At 36.7% G+C, this 20947-nt stretch overlaps 1 pseudogene; it reads left to right on the forward strand.

The window, feature by feature from the left end:
• The first annotated feature begins 17641 nt into the window (after window positions 1–17641).
• On the forward strand, window positions 17642–18055 carry LOC118847050 (annotated as a pseudogene).
• Window positions 18056–20947: the final 2892 nt, after the last annotated feature.

A 20947-nucleotide genomic window follows, 5' to 3' on the forward strand; every position in this document is an offset into this window, starting at 1 on the left:
GGAAGTTAGGAAGAAGGGAGGATTTGGGGAAAAGATAATGTGTTTGTTTTGGAATATGTTGAATTTAAAGTCAATGTTGAGGTAGAGACCACTTAAATCACAGAATTTCATAAAATTTCACAGTTCTTAATGGCTATATACATACAGAAATATAATGCACACACATTCATACACATATTAACATAATCATAATAATATCAGTGTAACTAAAGTTTCAAAATGTAATTACATACATGATGCTCCTTGTTTATAGAAATAGATTACTCCATAATCTGAACTTGTGTGAGGGTTACAGTTATCTAGGAATTGAGAAAGGAGAAATCTTAGCCTCTTGACTTCCTCTCTACATAATGATGATAAAAGTATTCACTTGGAAGCAAGATTTCTCATTTTAGCTCTGGAGAATTATAGATAGCCTTTGAAGTGTTTTCTTACTCTAAAATATGACCCTCTGAGTTATGATCTGTGTTGTTGGAGAGAGTACCTGGATTGGTGAAATAATAAGTAACTGAAATATTTAAGGCCTTAGAAAGTAATCTCAGAATATTCACATTCTGAAGGAACTTCAGTGGCCATCTTAACCTCATAGGTTTAGAGCTAGAAAGGACCTCAGAGGTCCTGTGATTAAACTTCTTCATGTCACAGATAAAGAAACTGCAGGTGTGGGAGGGTGGAGCCAATATAGTGGCTGGAAAACAGAGACTTGCTTAAGCTCTCCCTCAAATCCCTCCATTCACCTTTAAAAAATGGCTCTGAAAAAATTCTAGAGCTGTGGAACTCACGAAATAGCAGAGAGAAGCAGATCTCCAGCCCAGGACATCCTGGATGGTGGCTGGGAAGGGTCTATCACACAGTGCTGGGAGTGGAGCACAGCCCAGTGTGGGCTGCACCAGGACCAACCAGACTGGGAGTTGGGTAGAGCAGGCCATAGGGCCATGAATCATTGAGCTGTGGCAATTACCAGACTTCTCAACCTGCCAAAGACCACTGAGGTTAGTGGGAAAACTGCTTGATTGCAGCGGCGGTGGCAGCAACAGAAAGCTCTTGTGGTTGCTGCCAGAGCTCCAGCATCAGCTGCTTTCCAAGTCCCTGGCTCACACGGTTGGAGGAATCAAGCAGCGGATCAGAGTGGGAGTGCAAGGAGCAGTTTACAGGTGCAGAGCCAGGTTCTTGGATCTGGGTTGCAACCCTGGTTGGCAGTTCTTGGGGGAGGAGGACCACTGCTGTGGCAGAGTAGAAGGAGCTCTGAAAACAACAGCGCTGCCCCTAAAGCTTGGGACAAAGTACTCAATACTCTATAAGCAGTCATACCCAGACCAAAAGCTCAGGGGTCAAGTAGTTGGCTGGGAACATGTACAGGCAGCACAAAAGGACTAAGACTCAAACTCAGACTCAGACTCAGACTATTGAATCTTTCTTTGGTGACAAAGAAGATCAAAACATACAGCCAGAAGAAATCAACAAAGTCAAAGAGCCTACATCAAAAGACTCCAAGAAAAATATGTATTGGTCTCAGGACATGGAAGAGCTTAAACTCCAAAAAGCCAATGATGAGAAGAATGCCTTGAAAGGCAGAATTAGCCAAATGGAAAAGGAGGTCCAAAAGACCACTGAAGAAAATACTACCTTAAAAATTAGATTGGAGCAAGTGGAAACTAGTGACTTTATGAGAAATCAAGATATAAAACAGACCCAAAGGAATGAAAAAATGGAAGACAATATGAAATATCCCATTGGAAAAACCACTGACCTGGAGAATAGATCCAGGAGAGCTAATTTAAAAATTATTGGACCACCCAAAAGCCATGATCAAAAAAAGAGCCTAGACATCATCTTTCAGGAAATTATCAAGAAACTGAGGGTCAAAGAGACTACACAATGTCAAATAGATAGTAAATCATAGATCTGGGACCAAAGAACCCAGATTCTGTGATTCCAAACCTGCTCTCTTTTCCAGTATATACGCTATTAGCTACTTCAACCTAGTGCCCCACAAAAATTCCTCTACACCATATCCTACAAGTCATTATTTGGCCTCGGGTTGTATTTCTCTTCCCCAGTAGCTGTAGAATATAGGAAGTCCAAGTACAATTTTCAGAGTTTTACAAATGTGTAATTGTGACTTGGAAAGATTGTTACTTGACATTGGTCATGAAGCTATCCAGAGTTGAACTCCATTCTTCTGACTAAAAGATGTGGATTCTTCCTAATACTTCATAGAAGTATTTCTCTGTATTTCTTTTCTTTCTTTTTTCTTCGTTGTTCCTTGTTAGATTGTGAGATTTAAGGGTAGTGATGGTGTGCACTTCTTTTGCATCTCCTCACAACATCTATTCTGGCTGTCATGCCACAGAGAGAGTACAGAAATAGTCTTGATTTGTCAAGACTATCTTGACTATGGTGTTGCTTTGCAGTGATTTTTTATCTTTTTTAGTATTTGTATTTGAATTTGAAGAATGTTGGAATAATGGATGAGAAGCCAACTGTGTACCATAAGATCATGTGTATAAAGTGCTTTGCAAATTTTAAGCCATCATGTAAATATCGGTTACTGCTGCTGCTGCTGCTGCTGCTGCTAGCACTACCAGCACCATCACTATTCTTCTTTGCTGGCAATGAGGAGAGATGAGCAGTATCGGCATGCCCCAAGCTTCCCTTATCCCCAAACAAATGCATAAATGTTTAAGCTTATATATACCCCCAGGCTTTCAAAGTCATTTTATTTAATGCTTAATTGTTAGGAAGTAGAATCCCTAAATGTCATTTTAACTTTGAGAACTGACACATTCAATTAGAAATAACAGTATCCAAAAGAATTGTAGTTAATTTCAAACAGTGAAATGCCAAATAAATTCTGGAAAACACAGAATCCAAGAAAACGCATTGCAACTAGGGAAGTAATTTTTGGATAGAAAGATATTTGTGCCCTCTTCTTATTTCTTCCTATTTCATTGCCAGTGTCACCTCAAATAAAATTCATATACAGGGGCCAAGACAGATAGGATGATCCTCAATCAATGGCCTTAAATTATCAATGCAAACAGAGAGAGCTGTGTGAAATTCAGGTTGCACAGCTTTGTCATTTTTGGGAACTTCAGAATTCATCAAATTGTTCACAGGAGTGTCAAGTATTTTTATAGTTCTGGAAGCATAAAGTTGACAAATCATTTTAATAATCGTAAAAATGTTTTGGATCTAGTTTGGAAAGAGGCTTGAATTTGGAGTCAGTGAAAGTGGTTTCAAATCCTGCCTGCTGTTTATTGCTTTGTGATCATTTCAGTCTCTTATGTTCAATTTCCTCCTCCGGGAAATGAGAATGTTGGGTCAAATGAACTCTAACATCAACTCCAACATTGCCTCCAATTCTTTGATCTTTTAAAAATAATTATATTATTATAATTATTATATTATTGTTATAGTAGTGCGATAGTTTACCTAGATTATTTTATAAATATCCTATTTCTGGCAATGTTTTTTAACTGGTGAAGCCATATATGTATGTATAATGCGTATATATATATATATATATATATATATATATATACATATTCATATATATATTTGTCAGCAGAGTGATATTTTCACATGCCCTTTTTCAAACTTACAATTTATTCAGGGCCTGATTCATCATCTAAAAAGTTACAAAAGAAATAGACATGGTTTTCCCAAGATTTGCAGTTGAGTTGAGTAAATATGAGAACAATTTAGACTGTTACTTTCTCTTTTTATTGGTAAAGTTAGGAGTTTGGTTCCATCAGTGTATTACACAAGCAAAATTGGCCAATGTTTTTTAGGCTAATGTGTGTTTTCTAGGCTCTGCTGTTTTTCCCATCATTATTTTCCCTCCACTGTTCCCCTTACCAATTTCTTCCAGTTACATTTCCAGTGCATAAGCTTAGCTAATGAGAGATGGCAAGGTGTAGTAGCTAGAGAGCCAGATTCATAGTTAAGGAGACCTAGGTGGAAGGTCGGCCTCTGACACACACCACTGTGTGACCCTAGGCAAGCTGCTGTACCTCTAAGTGCCCCTAGGCAATTGTCTAGGCCTCCAAGTTACAGAATAGTTCCAGCTCTCCTTTGGTAAATGGAATTTATTTGCTTGGAGTTGCCAATATTAATGGTATCACAGTTGTAATGGGAAAACCCAGAAAACAAATAAACAAACAGAAACTACCTGACAGTCCATTCCACAAGAATTCAATCCAATTCAGCAACAGCTTCCCAAATGCTTAATAATATTCTGAGCGCTATACTAGGCTATAAGGAGATTCCAAGCAATAACTAAATAAAATTTTCAGATTCTCCACATGTATTCTCCCCCACACTCAAGAAATAGAAGTAGAATATGGTAAAAACGAACCATCATCTGCACAAAATGATGCTGTTATAATGAAAAGAGCAACAGGCCAACCCTGTGGGCAAGCCTACTAAAGTTTTTTGTCTCAAAATTTCAATGGCCACCAACTCTAGGAAAAAATTAGTGGAACTTCCCACATTTTTAATTCTCTGCATTTCAACAACATAATAAATCTTGAGAGAAACAACCAAATAAAAAGCAAGACCTAAATTAAAATTATGCATATAATTTCCTAGTTAGAGTGGTATATAGTACAAGAAGGTCCTATGCAAAACCCAGTATTTTTTAATCTTTGCATGGATAAAACATCTTTTTTCAGTATCAAAGCTTTAATTTTATTGACCATACATTCCACAAAACCGTGTTTGTTTATTTAAGTACTTCTCTCTCATTATATAAGGATCAATAATAAAATAAAATCTGAATTACATTATCTAACATTTAGATGCAACCTTAGAAGGCAGCTACTCCAACGTAGGCCTGAACAAGAATCCTCTCTGTAATATCTACAACAAAAGGTCACGCAATCTCAGATTGAAGACTTCCATAAAGGAAAACTCGCTTCGTTCCAAGACAATCACCTCCACATTCAGACAGCTCTACTTTGAAAGGAAGATTTTCCTTACATTGAGCCAAAAATGGGCTTCTGAAGTTTTTGCCCCATTGCTTGAAGTTCTGTCACACTGGGCAAATCCAATCTCTTTTCTTCATGATACACCTTAAATATCTGAGAATGATTTTCTTCCCCTACTATCTTCTTGTGTACTAGCTTAAACAGCACAGAATAAATATTACAAATGGCATATCACATTTTCTTTCCAATGAATATATAAGATTTATGTGACCATATGGAACTATGGCAAATAAATAAATTAAATAATCTGAACTTGCTTTGAATAGGAAATTCATCAATATGTGAAGGTGGCTTCACTCTTACAAAGTAGGTCACAACTTTTCTATACTTTAGTAAATTCAACAAAGTTCATCAAGCTTTTATGAAATACCTTCAATATGTTAGGTTATATACTAAACACTGGAGATACAAAAATAAAAGTGAAACTGTCTCAATCTTCAAGGAGCTTACATCATATTTGGAAACAACATGCACACAGGTAAGTACATTTAAAGCATTGGGAAGGTGTGCAGATGACATCTGCAAATGACAATTGTATACTGTAGCATTCTCTCTCTATGCCTAGATGAAAAAACTGGATGAGACCCAATCTGTAATAATAACCCATTTCTCCGTCTCTATATTGACCCCGTTTCCATGGAAGTAACAATTTGCTTCAATTCTGAGCTGCTTAATACATAAAAAAGGATGAACATTTTCACAGAGAGTAACAAATAAGTGACCCTGTTTCTGAATTTAAGGCAGCAACGCCATTCCAGAGGTCTTTATTTTTCTTCTGCTTTGTATTAGCAAAGGAAAAAAAATCACTGTGGGTCAGATAAAGTCAACCTCATGACAGATACCCTCTCAGTTCCTGGTCAAATGTTCCTAAAATGAGTTTGGGATGCCCTTCCTTGCTGTCTCTACATGATTTCATTTACCACCTTATGGTAACCCACAAGAAAGATGGAAATTCTAGAGTCTGGGTAATAAGGGGCTGGGGTAAACTTAGGAACGTCATTGGGTAGTGTGGTGCAGTAGTACATCATATCAAATGTTTAGCCATAGCTATATAAGTGAACTATGTAGGATATCTTTTCTGCATTATTTGTCCTTTTAAATTTTCTCTGTTACTTTCTTTGTGTCTGTGTGATTTTCTTGTAACTTTAATCAAAGGAAAAGAAATAATCCTTAATATGCAAAAAGCATAGGCAATCAAGTATATTTAAAAGTACTGATCAAAACAGACTTGGACCAGTTGTCATATTTACCAATCTGCTGTGATGTTTGCTATATATCCTTTCTAACTGATTTATAAATTTGAACTTTCACTTTGTAAGGTCTTTGGCTTTTTAAAACAACCTTGAAAAGTCATGAACTGTTTTCATCCTCCATTTCCAAACCTAAGGAATGACATCTACTTCACAGGATTTCTATTTGGCTCCCAGCATCTAAATACGTGGTCTGCGCTGATCAGTATATTTTTAGAATTTCTACCCATTATTAGCCAATTAGGAATCATTGTTGGTTGAGTCATCTACCTACTATAGTACACTTGTCCCCTAGCTCATAGAGTCCTCATCTCCCCTTCCTTTGTTAACTAGAAAAGGGGGAAGTTGAATTTTATTTGAATGGAAAAGTTCCTATACATCTCAGAAGCGCACGAAGAATCTTTTTAGATAAATTATTCTACAAACTACTGGATAATTAAAGTTTCAAAAAGTTTTAGCTGGGTGCCAAAATTAACACATAATAAGCTATTATTAGTAAATAATACTTTTAGTCGATTGTGGGATTCAGAGTTTCCCTTTGAATGTAATGTTATCCTGTCAGTAAGAAATTCCCAGATTTGAGGAAGGTTGAGCAAAATTTTCATAGCATTTAGTTTTGGCTTTTCATAATTATCCCCTTCTGTATTCTTCTGGGGCAAATGCCAAAAAGTTTTTAAAGCATGTCTAAATAATCTCCCTTTGACACTTATCCTTTATAATAAGATAAACACACAATAACATTTTTTTCAATATAATGTAGACATTTGACCACAATCCAAAGCTTTATAAACTCTTTAATAAAAAAAAAGTTAAATTTAACTCAAATGATAAGAAGCCTCAGTTTAGAAAATGCAAATGAAGAAGTCAATATGTAGAAAGACCACAATCAGCCAGTTTTTGGTTGTTAGAAAGTTTACTGTCTTGTTTACATATGGGTGAAATTTCACATTTTAATATTAAAAATTGTCACACATCCAAGAATTTGTAGGTATGGTAATATTGATATTTAGAGAAATAGTCATTCTATTTTTATAGTAATTCAGCATGATCAGGAAAAAAAAATAAAACTCAAGAAAACCCAGGGAAGAGAGGGCTTTCAGAAGAAGGGTGAAGACTACAGTGTCAAACTTTCCAGAGACCTCGAGGAGGAAGAAGTCATCAGATTTAATAAAACAGTGATGCCTGATGACTATAGAGAGAGAAAGAGAAGTTGTAATTGTATATGGAAAGGAGACAGATTGTAAGGAGTTTAGAAATAAGTGGGAGGTGAGAGAACAAGACAATGAGTGTAGGTGGATTTTTCTAGGGTTTTGGTTACGAAAAGAAGAAATATATGATGATAGCTTGAGGGGTGGTGAGGTCAAAGCAAAGAGTTTTTGTTTTGTTGTGTTTCAATGATGGTAGAGATCTCATTTAAAGAAAATAGTCAGGGGGCCAAAGCCTAAAGAGAGAGATTGCAAATTAAGGAGATAAAGGAGTTGATAAAGGAGGCAAGATCTCATCAAGATTGTATCATGAGCCAGGAAGGGACTGATTTTAGTGAAGAGAAAGGTCACTTTATTCTCAAAAACTGAGAAAGGAGGATCATCAGGGTTCTTATGTCAATTGTAGTATAGAATCATGGAAGAAAGGGACCTTGCAATATATGGCCTCAATTTTTTTGTACAGTGTACAGTGAGGCCCTCTGTCGAGTGAAAAAGAAGACAATGGTGTTAGTGGCTCGAGGAGAGAAGAGAAAGTTTGAAACAGAAACTCTGAAAAGTATGACAGTTAACCAGCGAAAAATAATATAATAATATTTTATTGCAATCACATACTATAATTTGTTCAGCCATTTCCCCATTGCAGAGCACCTAGATTATTTGAAGTTTTTTCCCATATTAGAATAGGAAAAAATACTGTTAACATGGTTATTTTCATGTGTATGATTGTTTTTGTATATATGTGATCATTCTTTCTATCAGGCATTCTTAGGGTCTATGGCCAGAAGTGGGATCCCCGAATCAAAGGTTATCGATATATTAGTGATATTTGTCACGTCAATTTAGAGACCCACCCACAGTGCATTAGTGTTCCAGTCTTCTTGCAGGCCCTCCAATTGTGACTCTTTCTGTCTTTTGTCATCATTGCCAAATTTGCTGGGGGTGCAGTGAAACTTCAGTTATTATAGTTTGCATTTTTCTTACTCCTAGTGATTCAGAGCAAGCTTTCATATTGTTGATAGTTAGAAATTCCTCTTTTCTAAACTTTTTATATCATTTCTTCACTTACTGATAATCTTGTGGGAAGCAAACCAGTGAGGGATCAATGCATGTTAATAAAGAAAGCTTTGCCATTACTCTATATGAGTATCTCTAGACATGCAGCCAGCAAATCTCTGGAGACCTGACTTTTCAGTGGCAAAAGCACTGGGCCCTCAAAATCAGATGGGCTGCAAAAGAATACAGGAATGATTGAATAATCCTGGCTCTGTCACTAAAATGGTATTGGCCATCAGGTAAGTCATTTTCCTTGACTGGGCTTTAAAGGTTTCAATCTGAACAAAAGGGGTTTGGATTGGATGATATTTAAGGACAATTCTGGCTCTAAATTCTCACTCTTTCAATGAACCAGCTCAAACCATGAGGAAACCGGTAGCCTAGAACAGGAATAAGCATCAGTCCTTCTTCTCCTAAGTGGTACTTGCTTCCTGCTCTATTCCAGAGTTGTTTCTCCTAAATCCTTTATTGTAATCTGCTATTTTGAACTCCTAACCTACCGCAACATGTATTCTCTTTCACTTTGTTTTTGAGTTTCTTTGGAATGAAAACTCTTAAAACAATCTTATGATTCTTTGTAGTGAGGCTATGACTTTCAGCAAGAAACAATCCAGAATAGTAACTATAGGTGCGTTTCTACATAGTGGGAAGGCAAGGATGGAGGAGCAAAACAGTGCTCCTTCTGCATAGGCAGGGGCAGGAGTATCAACACCTAGCTAACCAGATTTTTCACAGGTTTGTAAGGCAGTGAAATAAAAGACTCTTCTCTGAGTTAGGATACAGGAACACATGCAAAGCAACTGTTACAAAAGATCTCTGGCAATTAGTAGCCTCCAGACCAGCAAACTTGTGACTCTTAACTGGCAAGAAGATCGACAAAGGGTCTATTTAAAACTGTATTTCAAGGTTTTCTTTTGCAATAAAGAGACAAGTAAACTCATTATCTTTGTTACTTCTGTCAGCCGACCACTGCTTTAAAGGAACTCAGAGAAGCTTTTCAGAAGAGCTGAGTTTTGGTGTGAAGTTAGAAACAGGAATTAATTGTTCAGAGAGCAATAAAAATGTCCTGGAAAATTCAATTTTTTCATTTAATTTTTAAAGTTTGAATTCAAAAAACATCATTTCTTTACTTTATGCTAACGTGCATCAGTAGAAGTAGTTTTTTCACCTGGATAATTCTAATACTAATGTAATCACAGCCTGAAGACCCAGCCTATCTTGGATGCTATATACTGTGCCAGGTGCTGTTATTATAAAGACAAAGGTGAAATGATTGCTGCCCTCATGGAGCTTATATCTTCCTAAAAAGAACCAATAATATAGATAAGTGAAAACAAAATATTTAAAAAGTAAATATGATGTAGTTTTTTTTAAGGGGAAGGGGAAGCATACACTGGAGGGATTAGGAAAATTTGAACTGGCCTTAGAGGACAGAAAAATGTCTTCAAGTTTAAATGAAAGAAAAGAATTACCGACATGGGGGCACAGCCTATGCAGGGACAAAGAAGCAAGAGGTTGACTCTAATGAATGAAAATTTTTGGGTAGGCAAATATGGCTAGAAAACAGGTTATATGTGAGAAACCAACGTGTAATCGTTCTGGAAAGATAGTGTGGAGTCACATTGCGAAAGGCTTTAAATGTCAGCCAAGGGACATTTTTTTTATGCTAGAGTAATAGGAAAAAATATTTCTGAAGACTGAAGGAAAATAATGGTTGATATGTGTGAAAACAGTAAGAAAAAACAGAGAAAAATAGTGATTGATGATTCATGATAGGAAGAGGACAAGAGAATTAATAAAAATATTTCGTAGTGAATACTGGTACCTCTAAATTTAAAAAAGGCAGTAATTTTTTAATAAATGAAAGAAAATTGATAATCCCAATGATAATCTCATAATAAAAGATTCAAGTGACAAGATTTAGTGGAAAAATGGGATGTTCATGGTGACCAGAAGAAAGATAGTTGATGGCACAGAAACTGCTTGAGAAAAGTATATGGCAGCAAGGTCTGCTGTTTGTACTCTGAAACAATTCAAAGATGATATCAATGAGCTAAGTGCAGGAGGAAAAAACTTGGAAGGACAAAAAGAATATAATTTTTTTATTTTTTATTTATTTTAAGAATAGAAACTTTTAAGCTGAAAGAGGACCACAATATAAATGGACATTAAAAGGTAGCTTAGTAGAAAAAATACCCCACCAAGTGCCAATGCTATGAAAAAGAGCAAACAAGGGTAATAGAGAATTGAAACTATTTTCCCCTCATTTTCAGCAGCCGAGATGAAAAGCAAATGTATCTACTAAAATTTTACCATAAACATTAAAAGCTATTAGATTAGACTCTCTGTCACTGAAGATTTTATGGCAAGCTCCCAGACTTCACATAGCTGGGACACTTGCCTGTCCTTTTCATAAAAGCTGTCATTCTTTAGTTTTGTACCTGGAAGTACTACATAAGTCAGGTTTCATGTATTTCCATTAATGACACAGTTGGAGTAGAAATTCTCATTGAGAGAAGCCATCTCTGGATGTTGGTACTTCTTACAAAAAGGCTAGCCTTGGGGGATACAAGACTAATATTAAGTTATATGACTATTTTTTGGTCTCTATTGGAAATCTATTTATCCCTTTTACAGGGAGGAATTAGATAATTTCCCATGATTTAATAGGCATTTTTCTAATTTGTTGCAATGAGAAGAGTCTAAGAATTTGAACTGAAAATCCAAAGATTGGTTGATTGTAGAGAATGTTTGAAATGTCATCCATTAAGAATCTTTAGAAATATAGGTTCATGGGGTTAGAATTGAAAGGTAACTTAGAGGTCATCAACCCATCTTTTTAAATAAGGAACTGCATCTCAGAGTAGTGAAATGATTTACTCAAGGTCACATATTAAAAAAAATAGTGGAACTAGGATTTGAACCCAGGTCTTCTGACTTTAAAACACATGCTCTTATCACTGCTTATACAAGCACCATAATATGAAGCTTCCTGGCTTAATAATAATACCTGATATTTGTATGGAGTTTAAGTGTGGCTAGGTGGTACAGTGTATATAGCACACCAGACCTGGAGTCAGGAAGATTCATCTTCCTGGGTTCAAATCTCGCCTCAGACACTTACTAGTTTTGTGACTCTGGGCAAGTCACATAACTCTTTTCCTCAGTTTCCTCATCTGCAAAATGAGCTGGAGAAGGAAACGGCAAACCACTTCAGTATCTTTGCCAAGAACACTCCAAATGAAGTCACTGAGAGTTGGACATAACTAAAATAACTGAACGACAACAATTATGGAGCTTAAAAGGTGATCTCATTTTATCCTCACAACACTCCAGTAGGGTATCTCCCATTGCTTTTTGATTTAAAAGTTATGTAAAATTTCTTCTCCATGGCAACGCATGTGCAAAATTCACGTAGGATTTGAACCTGGCTCCCCTCCTGCCTTCCAGTTTTTACTGCTATACCATGCTGCCCTAAATAATCATATTAAACTATTTGTAGGCAGCTGAGCATTGCAGTTGGTTGAGTGCTGAAACTGGAGTCAAGAAGACCTGAGTTCGAATTCTACAACAAATACCAGTATTGCGCCTCTGGAGAAATCATTTAACTTTATCTGCCTCAGTTTCCTCATCTGTAAAAGGAGAGTAATTATATCTACCCATCATTCATAATGAGTAATCAATATAAAATATTGAGAAATGAGACATTTTTAAAGCACATCATAAACCTTAAAGCACTAAAAATGCTATATTACAAGTTCAATTTAAAAAAATTTAATATTTCAAGTGTATTAATATTTTAGAGGGGGAAGGAAGTTGTGTCTAAATGATACATATGATTTAATGTTGTTGCTCCTTTGGAAAGTCTTCAAAAGAAATTTCCAGGAGAAATAGAAAGACTGTGAGTGTTTAAAATTATTTCATATTAGGCATGGGAGTCTTGTGGGTAATGGCTTTTTTTTCAGAGAAGTATTAATCATTTTAAACTTATGATACTCTTGACTCTCTTTTAGGACTTTCTCTATAATTCCCCAGAATCTGGGAAACTCACTCCATCCTGGACATCACCTACTTTAACTAAGCTTCACCTCTGAGACTTCTCCCTCTCATTGGCTACTTCCTCCCAGATGCCCTCCATTTGAAAGAGGGCATCCAGGTCACCCTTCGATCTTCTCCGGGCTACACACCTGACTTTACAATTTTCAGGGCACTGCCCACTGCTCGGTACATTCACCTCTCCCCATTCCCCACTCACACCCTTCCATATTTTCAGCTTCTTTTTATGCATTTTCAATAATAAAAAATAATAGCTAAAATTTATTTATCATTTACTATGTGCCAATTGCTTTATAATTACTTTCTCATTTGAGCCTCACAATATCCCTGGGAGTTATTGTACTGTTATTATCCCCATTTTAAATAAGAAGAAACTGAGGCAAACAGAAGTTAAATGACTTGCCCAGGGTAACACAAAGTAGGTGTTGTCTGAGGTCAGAATCTGAACTCAGGTCTTCCTAACTTCAGGCTTGGTGCTTTATCAACTGCACTACCTAGCTGCCACATAATAGTCAATAAGTAATAAACACTTATCAAGCACCAACTATGTGCTAGGTACTATGCTCAGCACAGAGTATAAAAATAAGAAAAAGAAAACAGACTCTGCCCATGAGGAGCTTATAATCTAATGGGGGAAGACAATGAACACTAGGAAAGTTATGAAGCAGTGGGGAACACCCACTGAAAATTCACCCAGGAGGGTTCACACATGATATTGGCTAAGCAGAAAAGCTGATAGAAAATCAAGTAAACTGGAAAATACTATGATCCAATGATACCGGTCTCCTTACTGTTCCTCACCTAAGACAATCTATCTTCCCACTCCATACATTTTCACTTGCTGTCCCCCACACCTAGAATGCTCTCTTTTATTTTCTGCTTCCTGGCTTCAAGTCCCAGCTAAAATCCCAGTTTCTGGAAGAAGCCTTGGCCAAGCTCCCTCGATGCTGATTTCTTTCCTCTGAGATTATCTCCAATTAATCTTGTGTAAAGCTTGTCTGTACCATGTTATTTGATGTTTTCTCTCTCCTTAAGATCAGGAATTGCCTTTCGCTTTTCTTTTTATCTTCTGCTTAGCACAGTGCCTAGCACACAGTAGGTGCTCAATAAGTGTTTGTTCACTGACTGACTTTTTCTAGAAGTAGAATTTGCACAATAATTTTAAAAAGGACCTTTTCCCCATTATTTTTGTTTGTTTTTTACTCTTATGGACATAATTACTTAATAGTTTCGGCTAACCACTCCAAATCTATTATTTAAAAGTGTTCTTGTGTGTAACACTTACCTATACAACTATATATCAAAACCACAGCATCAAGGCTAACCAAAGGAAGTTTCCTTCAGCATTTATTTGGCCACAAAAGTACCAAAAAAGCTCACGTCTCATCTTGTTCTTTGTTCTGGCTTTGGCCACTTGACTTCATTATACCTGGATGCAGACTGTTAAAAACATCTGGAGCTTCATCCCTGACTATTGAATCTCAGTTCATTTCATATCCAGCCTGATCAATATGATCCAGGACAAACGAGTGGCTATATTCTTTGCATCATAACTATTTTTTCATAGAAATATATTTAATTTCTTGGCAATATATTTTAATAGATGAACTCATCTATTTCATAAGCTTTTGAAAATACAACTTGCAAGGCATATTGTACAAATGGTATTTTTAACTCCTCAAATCATAAGGTCATAAATTTAAATATAGAAGGCACCTGAGAAGATATCCATTTCAAAACCCTTATTTTTACTTTTTAGGAAACTGAGATCCAGTATGGTTAAGTGACTTGGCCTAGGTCACATAGCTACAAGTAGTAGAATTTTAATTTAAACCCAGACCCTCTGACTTTAAATGCATTTTGTGTTGTACCATGCTGCTTTCTCTCTCCCTCTACCTGTCTCATTCCTATTTTCTCTTCCTTCCTTCCTCTTCTCTCTGTACCTTCTCTCTGTGTCTCTTTTTCTGTCTTTCTGTTTCTTCTTTCTTCCTCCCTATCACTTTGTCAGTCCATTTATTTTGTTTTACTCCTGGCTATCTCAGCACTTTCAACTACATCATGAAAAATCAAGAATGAGTGACAAATGAAATTCAAGGAAAAATGAAAGTACAGGAGAAAATGGAGAATATTGCTTATTATTGAATGCTTCCTATATGAATGTACACCTTTATCTTAGAAGTGAAAGAACCTGAGTGGTCTTGCTAATCCTACTGAAATTTTCCAAGGGTAGACACTACTATCTATTTTTATCTTGCCAAGCTCCGCATTACTTTCTATATAAGCTAGGTGTCTAATAAAAGTACTAATATGGCAACATTTCAAATTTAGAATGAATTATATTTTAGAATATATCAAAGTAAACTACAGGATAAGAATAGTACTTAGATAATGACTGTAATAATAATAATAATAAGCTGGCATTTTTATGATGCTTTAAAATTTACTTAGTATATATATTCATTGCCTTTTGATCCTCAAAACAACCCTACGAGGTAGGTACTATAAATGTCCTCCCCTCATTTTACTGATGTGGTAATTATAGTGAAAATAGCTTAAATTAGTTGTCCATACATAAAACCAGTAGGTGTCTGAGGTAACGATGCTTCTACATAGGTCTGAATATTGCAGATCAAACACTTTATCCAGATCACTATGCTGAAAAGCAACTAGGTTTCTTCCATTTCAATAGTACAAGGATCTGGCCTTCTTTTAGAAATCTATTTAACTTCTATTAACAACTATGGCCATGAAAAACTCTAAAGGAGAATAGAAGCAATAACCTCTCAGTGCCCTGTGGTCTTCCTAAGACAAGAATTAGTTGGAGAGCAGGTTTTGACCTGAATTGGTAGAGTTAATTGTACCCTGGGAATTTACTTTACTGATGAAATCACATCCGCATGTGTGAAATACACTCACCTCTTCCACTAATCAATATATCCATGCTCACTCAAAAAATATGTGCCACATGTTTATGAAGTTGATCTTTCCATAGCAAGAGTAAGTTTAAAATCAAGTCATGTTTACAATAACAGTGACTTTCATTAAATGAATATTTGTTTAAAAGTCACATTTGGCTCTAGGGTGAATTCAGATCACATTAATGAGTTAATCACAAAGAGATTCTCTTGGGCTTCACCATGAAAAAAGAGGCAGTCTTGGGCTGTCAAAGGCCGTGCTCACTCACTGCAACTCTTCCCAAGCTGGCCAGGCTCCAAACCATGGCCGACATTGAGAACCAGCTTAGCTAAATAAGGAACAACTCATCATCACACTGGCCAAAGGATGATGAATTTTTTTGGCCACCACAGCTCACAAAAAGTGTTTAATGAGGCATAGAGGAGTTGCCATCTGTGTTGATGGAGGGGGGTCCCGATACTGACTAAATCATGGATCCTTGACATACTAACATATTGTCATTTGCATACTTGGACATGGTGCTCCTTCTCCAAAATCTGTGGAGACATTTCAGATCACGATATCCCCTTGGTAATCCTTCCTAATTATGTATTAGGTGTTTAAATTAAAATGATGATGGTGATGATGAAGATGATGATATGTCTGCTATTCATGCTCATGAGTCACAATGAAAAGGCTGATACCAGATATGTGTTTCTCTTCATTCTGTTCTCTGATAGGTATCAGTAGCAATTGTAATTCTTGTTACTATTATTATTAGCTCTTATGTCTCTCTGCAGGTTCCAGCTCAAAGTGTTCCCTCCCATATGTCCCTGTTACATTCCTGATTATGCTTTCCAGAGCTCAATATGCTATAACATTTGAACTTGAATAATTTTCTCTTCCTCTTTGGTGGCTTCTGCTTGCATCACTCGTCTTTCTTGTAGAGAGCTACTTAGGAATCTGCTGTCATATAAATTCATTGAATTAATCAGATTTGGAGTTTCCAGGTGCAGAGATAAAGACAAAGCTTTACACTAAATATACTATGTTACTTATTGGGCATACTCATTTATACAAGATCACTACAGGCCACATTTCCTCTGCCTCGTTGTCCTCCCGGTTCCCTCATTTTGCTCTGGTTCAGGTAAATAGAGACACATTTAATACAACCTAGGTAACAAGCTAGAATCAGGTATAAGACTAGGTGTGGATAGCCTGTAACATTAGAGATTTTGTGGCTTAATACTGAAGTAGATGAATGAAAAGGGGTCCTCCTGAAAATGCAGAAGTCTTAAGGTAAGCAGAACACAAGTAACTTTGAATATACCAATCACAAAAGTTCATATAATACTAAAACCAGGGATTTATATAATTTTTAGTCATAGGATGCAATCATGAATATTCATTAGTTATTTTAATCATCACATATATTTTCTCATTCTTTGTGAAAGGACCTGGCCTATCAATTTCAAATCACTAATCTAGACAAGGGTTGGCAAACTATTGTGCTAATAGACAAATCTGGTCTACTGTATTGTGTACTCTGATGAGCTATTTTTTTAATACAGCAAAATTTTATTAAATTATTTTAAATGATTCTTAGCTCTTGGTAATATAAGTCCCAGGTCGGATCTGACCCAAAGGATGTATATTGCTGACTATGGGTCCAGACTGAAAACATTCTTTTTTTTTAAATTTTGAGCTCAGTGGTGTCTGGCTACCATCACCTTAAACCTCACCTTGGACCCCAATAGAATGGACTGAGATTCTTTGCCTAAGAGTACTAAAGAGTATGCTATTGACATCACATAATTCAGCATTAAGTTCATTTTTGCCAGTGCTCTTTGACTGATAGTGTAGTTCCATGACTTCAGCTAGGCTCAGAAATTGTCTCTGTGGTGACTCCTCAAAGTTATCATAGTCTTTAATATATCTTCTTTCTGCTCATTCTCCGAGCAGTCATTTTTTGATATCACTGCTATCTTGTAACTGAAGGAGGGTGGTTAGCAGAGCAGTGCATTGAGATGGAAGTTTGTCAAGCTGGATAGAGATGTGACCTTTCATTCATGCTTCCTTGGAAATGCAAGTAAAAACCAAGGAACATGTTTGATAGTTCAACTAAAACAACCCCAACAATGTGAAATAATAAAATGATCCATTAGAAATGGACCAAAATAAAACATGGTCTATGGAGCCAGGGCACCAAGTCTCTCCACTGCATGGTGGGACCTGTGGTCTCCAGGAGCTGCTCGGCACGGCTTACAAGCTCAAGTTGAATGCCCATGAGATGGGCACATCCCTGAACCTGGCTGGGAGACTCCACTCTCCTTCCATCAGCATGGCGGCCTCCACCCAGTACTGGCAGTTGATCAATGATTTGGGACCTCCATCTCTCTCCTACACCCAGGGCACAGAGAGCAACCAGGTATCCCAAATCAAATATGCAGAACTCCTTACTGTCATCAAAAAGCTAGGCAAAGAGATCAGACTCACATATTCAGGGAGCAAAAGCAGTACATAGAGGCTAAAGTGAGGCACCATTCGTGGTTGAGGATTAGTCTGGGAATGCCTGGCAGAGACTGAACAAAATGCAAGATCCTAGCCTCCCATTTCACTTCCAGAGTTTTCAATTTCTTTGTAAAGAAAAAGAATAACACTTATTCCTCTGGTGACATTCAAAACATTCATATGTGTCCCTTATTTTGAATGGTCTAAAAGTTTGGGTTCTTTTCCCTTTTCTTCCTCTCATCCTCACCACAGTCTGTAAGAATAGAAGAAAAGGCAATTTTGTAGTTAAGATTTGCATTATAAGTAGTTAGGAACAACCTAGTCACTTTTTTTTTTGAAAGCATTGAGTCCAGCAATTGCATTTAGAAAGTTCTGCTTATGTTGCTGCCAACTATAGTTTAATGTCCTGCTAACCTGCGCCATCTTTTTCTTCCTTTGAGTACACTAACAACCACCCAAATTGTCATTCTTTTGCACCTTTTCCAGAATCTCCAATAACTCTTAAGGTTTTTTTTCATGAGTCAGTGCCAACTGGCAATTGGGTATCTTCCAGTTAGAGCCACATGACAGTTTGTGTGTTTGTTTGTTTTTGTTGTATAAGCATTTTTCATGATCGTGCTTTGAAATCAATTTAAAATGCATGAGTTATAAATACAGAGGACTGATCAGCCTACTAAAAACAAAGAACCCAGTTACTTACTTTTCAGATGAAGACTGTAGATCTCAGTTCTTGAGTTTGCCATATAATGATTATAAAAAAATCTGGATAAATGACTAAAACTGTTATGTGCATCTTTGCATGTATTTGTTACTTGATGTAATAATGCTTATTTTCATTAACAAAAAAAGTGGACCAAGTAAATAGACAATGCCAATTTCTTAAGCACTATCTACAGAGCATTGTACTAAGCACAGGAGTGAGGTACAAAGCTTAGATAAGGCAAGACTTTGGCTTTTAGAAGCTTAGGATACCTTTGAGTCATAAGTCTGGGTGAGATACTTGTGTAAGTTAGTCAATAGCTATGTGACCTTAGACAAGTCATTTAAACTCTGAAAGCCTCCAGCATAACCATCTTTAAAATGAGCAAATTAATATTTGCATTGTATATATACTGAGGCAGTTGTGAGGAAAACACTTTGAAAACCATTGAGAAACAAATGACAAAGAACACCAAACAATAACCACCAGAAACCTAATGGGGATTTTAGGGCTCAGTCTTGAACTCCACTCCTGTATTGCCAACTGTTTCTTGGACTTCTCAAAGTGAATATCCTTGAACTCAACATGTCCAGTAGAACTCATTACCTTTGCCCCAATTTTACCCCTTTTCTGAACTCCCCTATTACTGTCAAGTACACAGATCTCCTTCTAGGCATTCAGACTCACAACCTAGGCCTGATATTTGACTCTTTGCTGGCATTCATGACACAGATCCAATCTGCTGGCAAGTTTGGTCATTTCAATGTTCAGATCTCTTAATATTCCCCCCTCTTTCCACTCACAAAATAACTCTCCCCATGAAGGGTCTGATTGCCTCATTTCTGAACTATTGTAATAGCCTTTGTGGTCACCCTTCCTCAAGTGTCTCCCCACCCCATTCCATCTTCCACTCAGCATAAACGATTTTCTGAAAGTGCAGATGTGGCCATGTTGCTCCTCTATTCAATAAACTTCCGTGGCTCTCCACTACTTGTGGAACCAACTCTAAACTCCTTTGTTTAGTCTTCAAAGCTGTTCCCAGTGTGGCTCCTTGCTTCCTTTCACCTCTGCTTATACTTTACTCCTCTTAGTATATTTTCTGATCCTGCCACAGTGGCTTCTTTGCTGTTTCTTACGTACTACACTTCATCTCCCAGCTCTCTGCTTTTTCTCTGTCTGTACCCCATGTTTTAAACATTCTCCCTCCTCACCCACACTTCCTAGCTACCTTTGATTCCTTCAAAGCAATTGAAATTTGGCCTTTTGCATTAGGTTGTGGTTTTCCTCTGGGATTACCTTCCATTGACACGGTATATAGTTTGTAGGAACAATTGGTTTTTCATGTCTCCCCCAAAAAATATAAGCTCCTTAAAGACAAGAATCCTGTTTTTGCTTTTCTTCGTCTCTTCAGTGTTTATCATAATGCCTGGCCTTTAGTAAGCCCTTAATAAATGTTTTTTGGAATGCTGTTGACTAGCTATAAAACACAGACATAGACAGCTACATTGCAGAACACTGCAAGTGTATTAGAGGGCGAGGTCTAGAACAGAGTACTATGTGAACTAAGATGCTGTGTCCTAACAGCTGTTGAACTAATGTTATGACGAGGCTAGCGATAGTGTTAAACAATGATGGTGCTACTTTGCTATTTCTTTACAGGGAATTAAGGCAATATAGAGATTTCACCACTATAACTTTTAGAATTTAGTTCCATGTATATCTGCTTAAAATCTGTATCTAAATATCATATGCACATACGTATTTATATATGTCATATACACACATCTACATGCATAATATGGATGTATGCATTAAATACGTTGCTAACTGCAAGGTCTATAAAATACTTTATTGTTATTGTCATCATCATTATTTTTTAAGATGCATAGCCATGTTAGATGTTCATGTTCAGTGATCTGTGATAGCTGGTGCATACGTTTGGTAACAGGGATCTTTCTAGAGCAGCTAAGAAGAATAATGTCTTAGCAGTTTTTACAATTATCCATTTTTGGTCTTTTCTTATACCTGTAGATGGCGATGGTGCTAATGTGCTATAGGCCTGGAGGCAAAATCCCAATGCTTTATTGATTGAAAAAGGATCCATATACAGCCAAACCTTTCATTTAGACTGGATTAATTTGTAATTATAATCATCCCACTGGGGCTGGGCTGAAGTTTATCTCTTCACTATCCATGAAGAAAGAGTTGGCAAGCCAATTAATACTTAGTATAAACACATTTTCAGGAGGCATATTTAACTTACTTAAGCAAACAAACTGTTTTTTA

Source organism: Trichosurus vulpecula, chromosome 4, assembly GCF_011100635.1.
Source record: "Trichosurus vulpecula isolate mTriVul1 chromosome 4, mTriVul1.pri, whole genome shotgun sequence".
NCBI lineage: Eukaryota > Metazoa > Chordata > Mammalia > Diprotodontia > Phalangeridae > Trichosurus > Trichosurus vulpecula.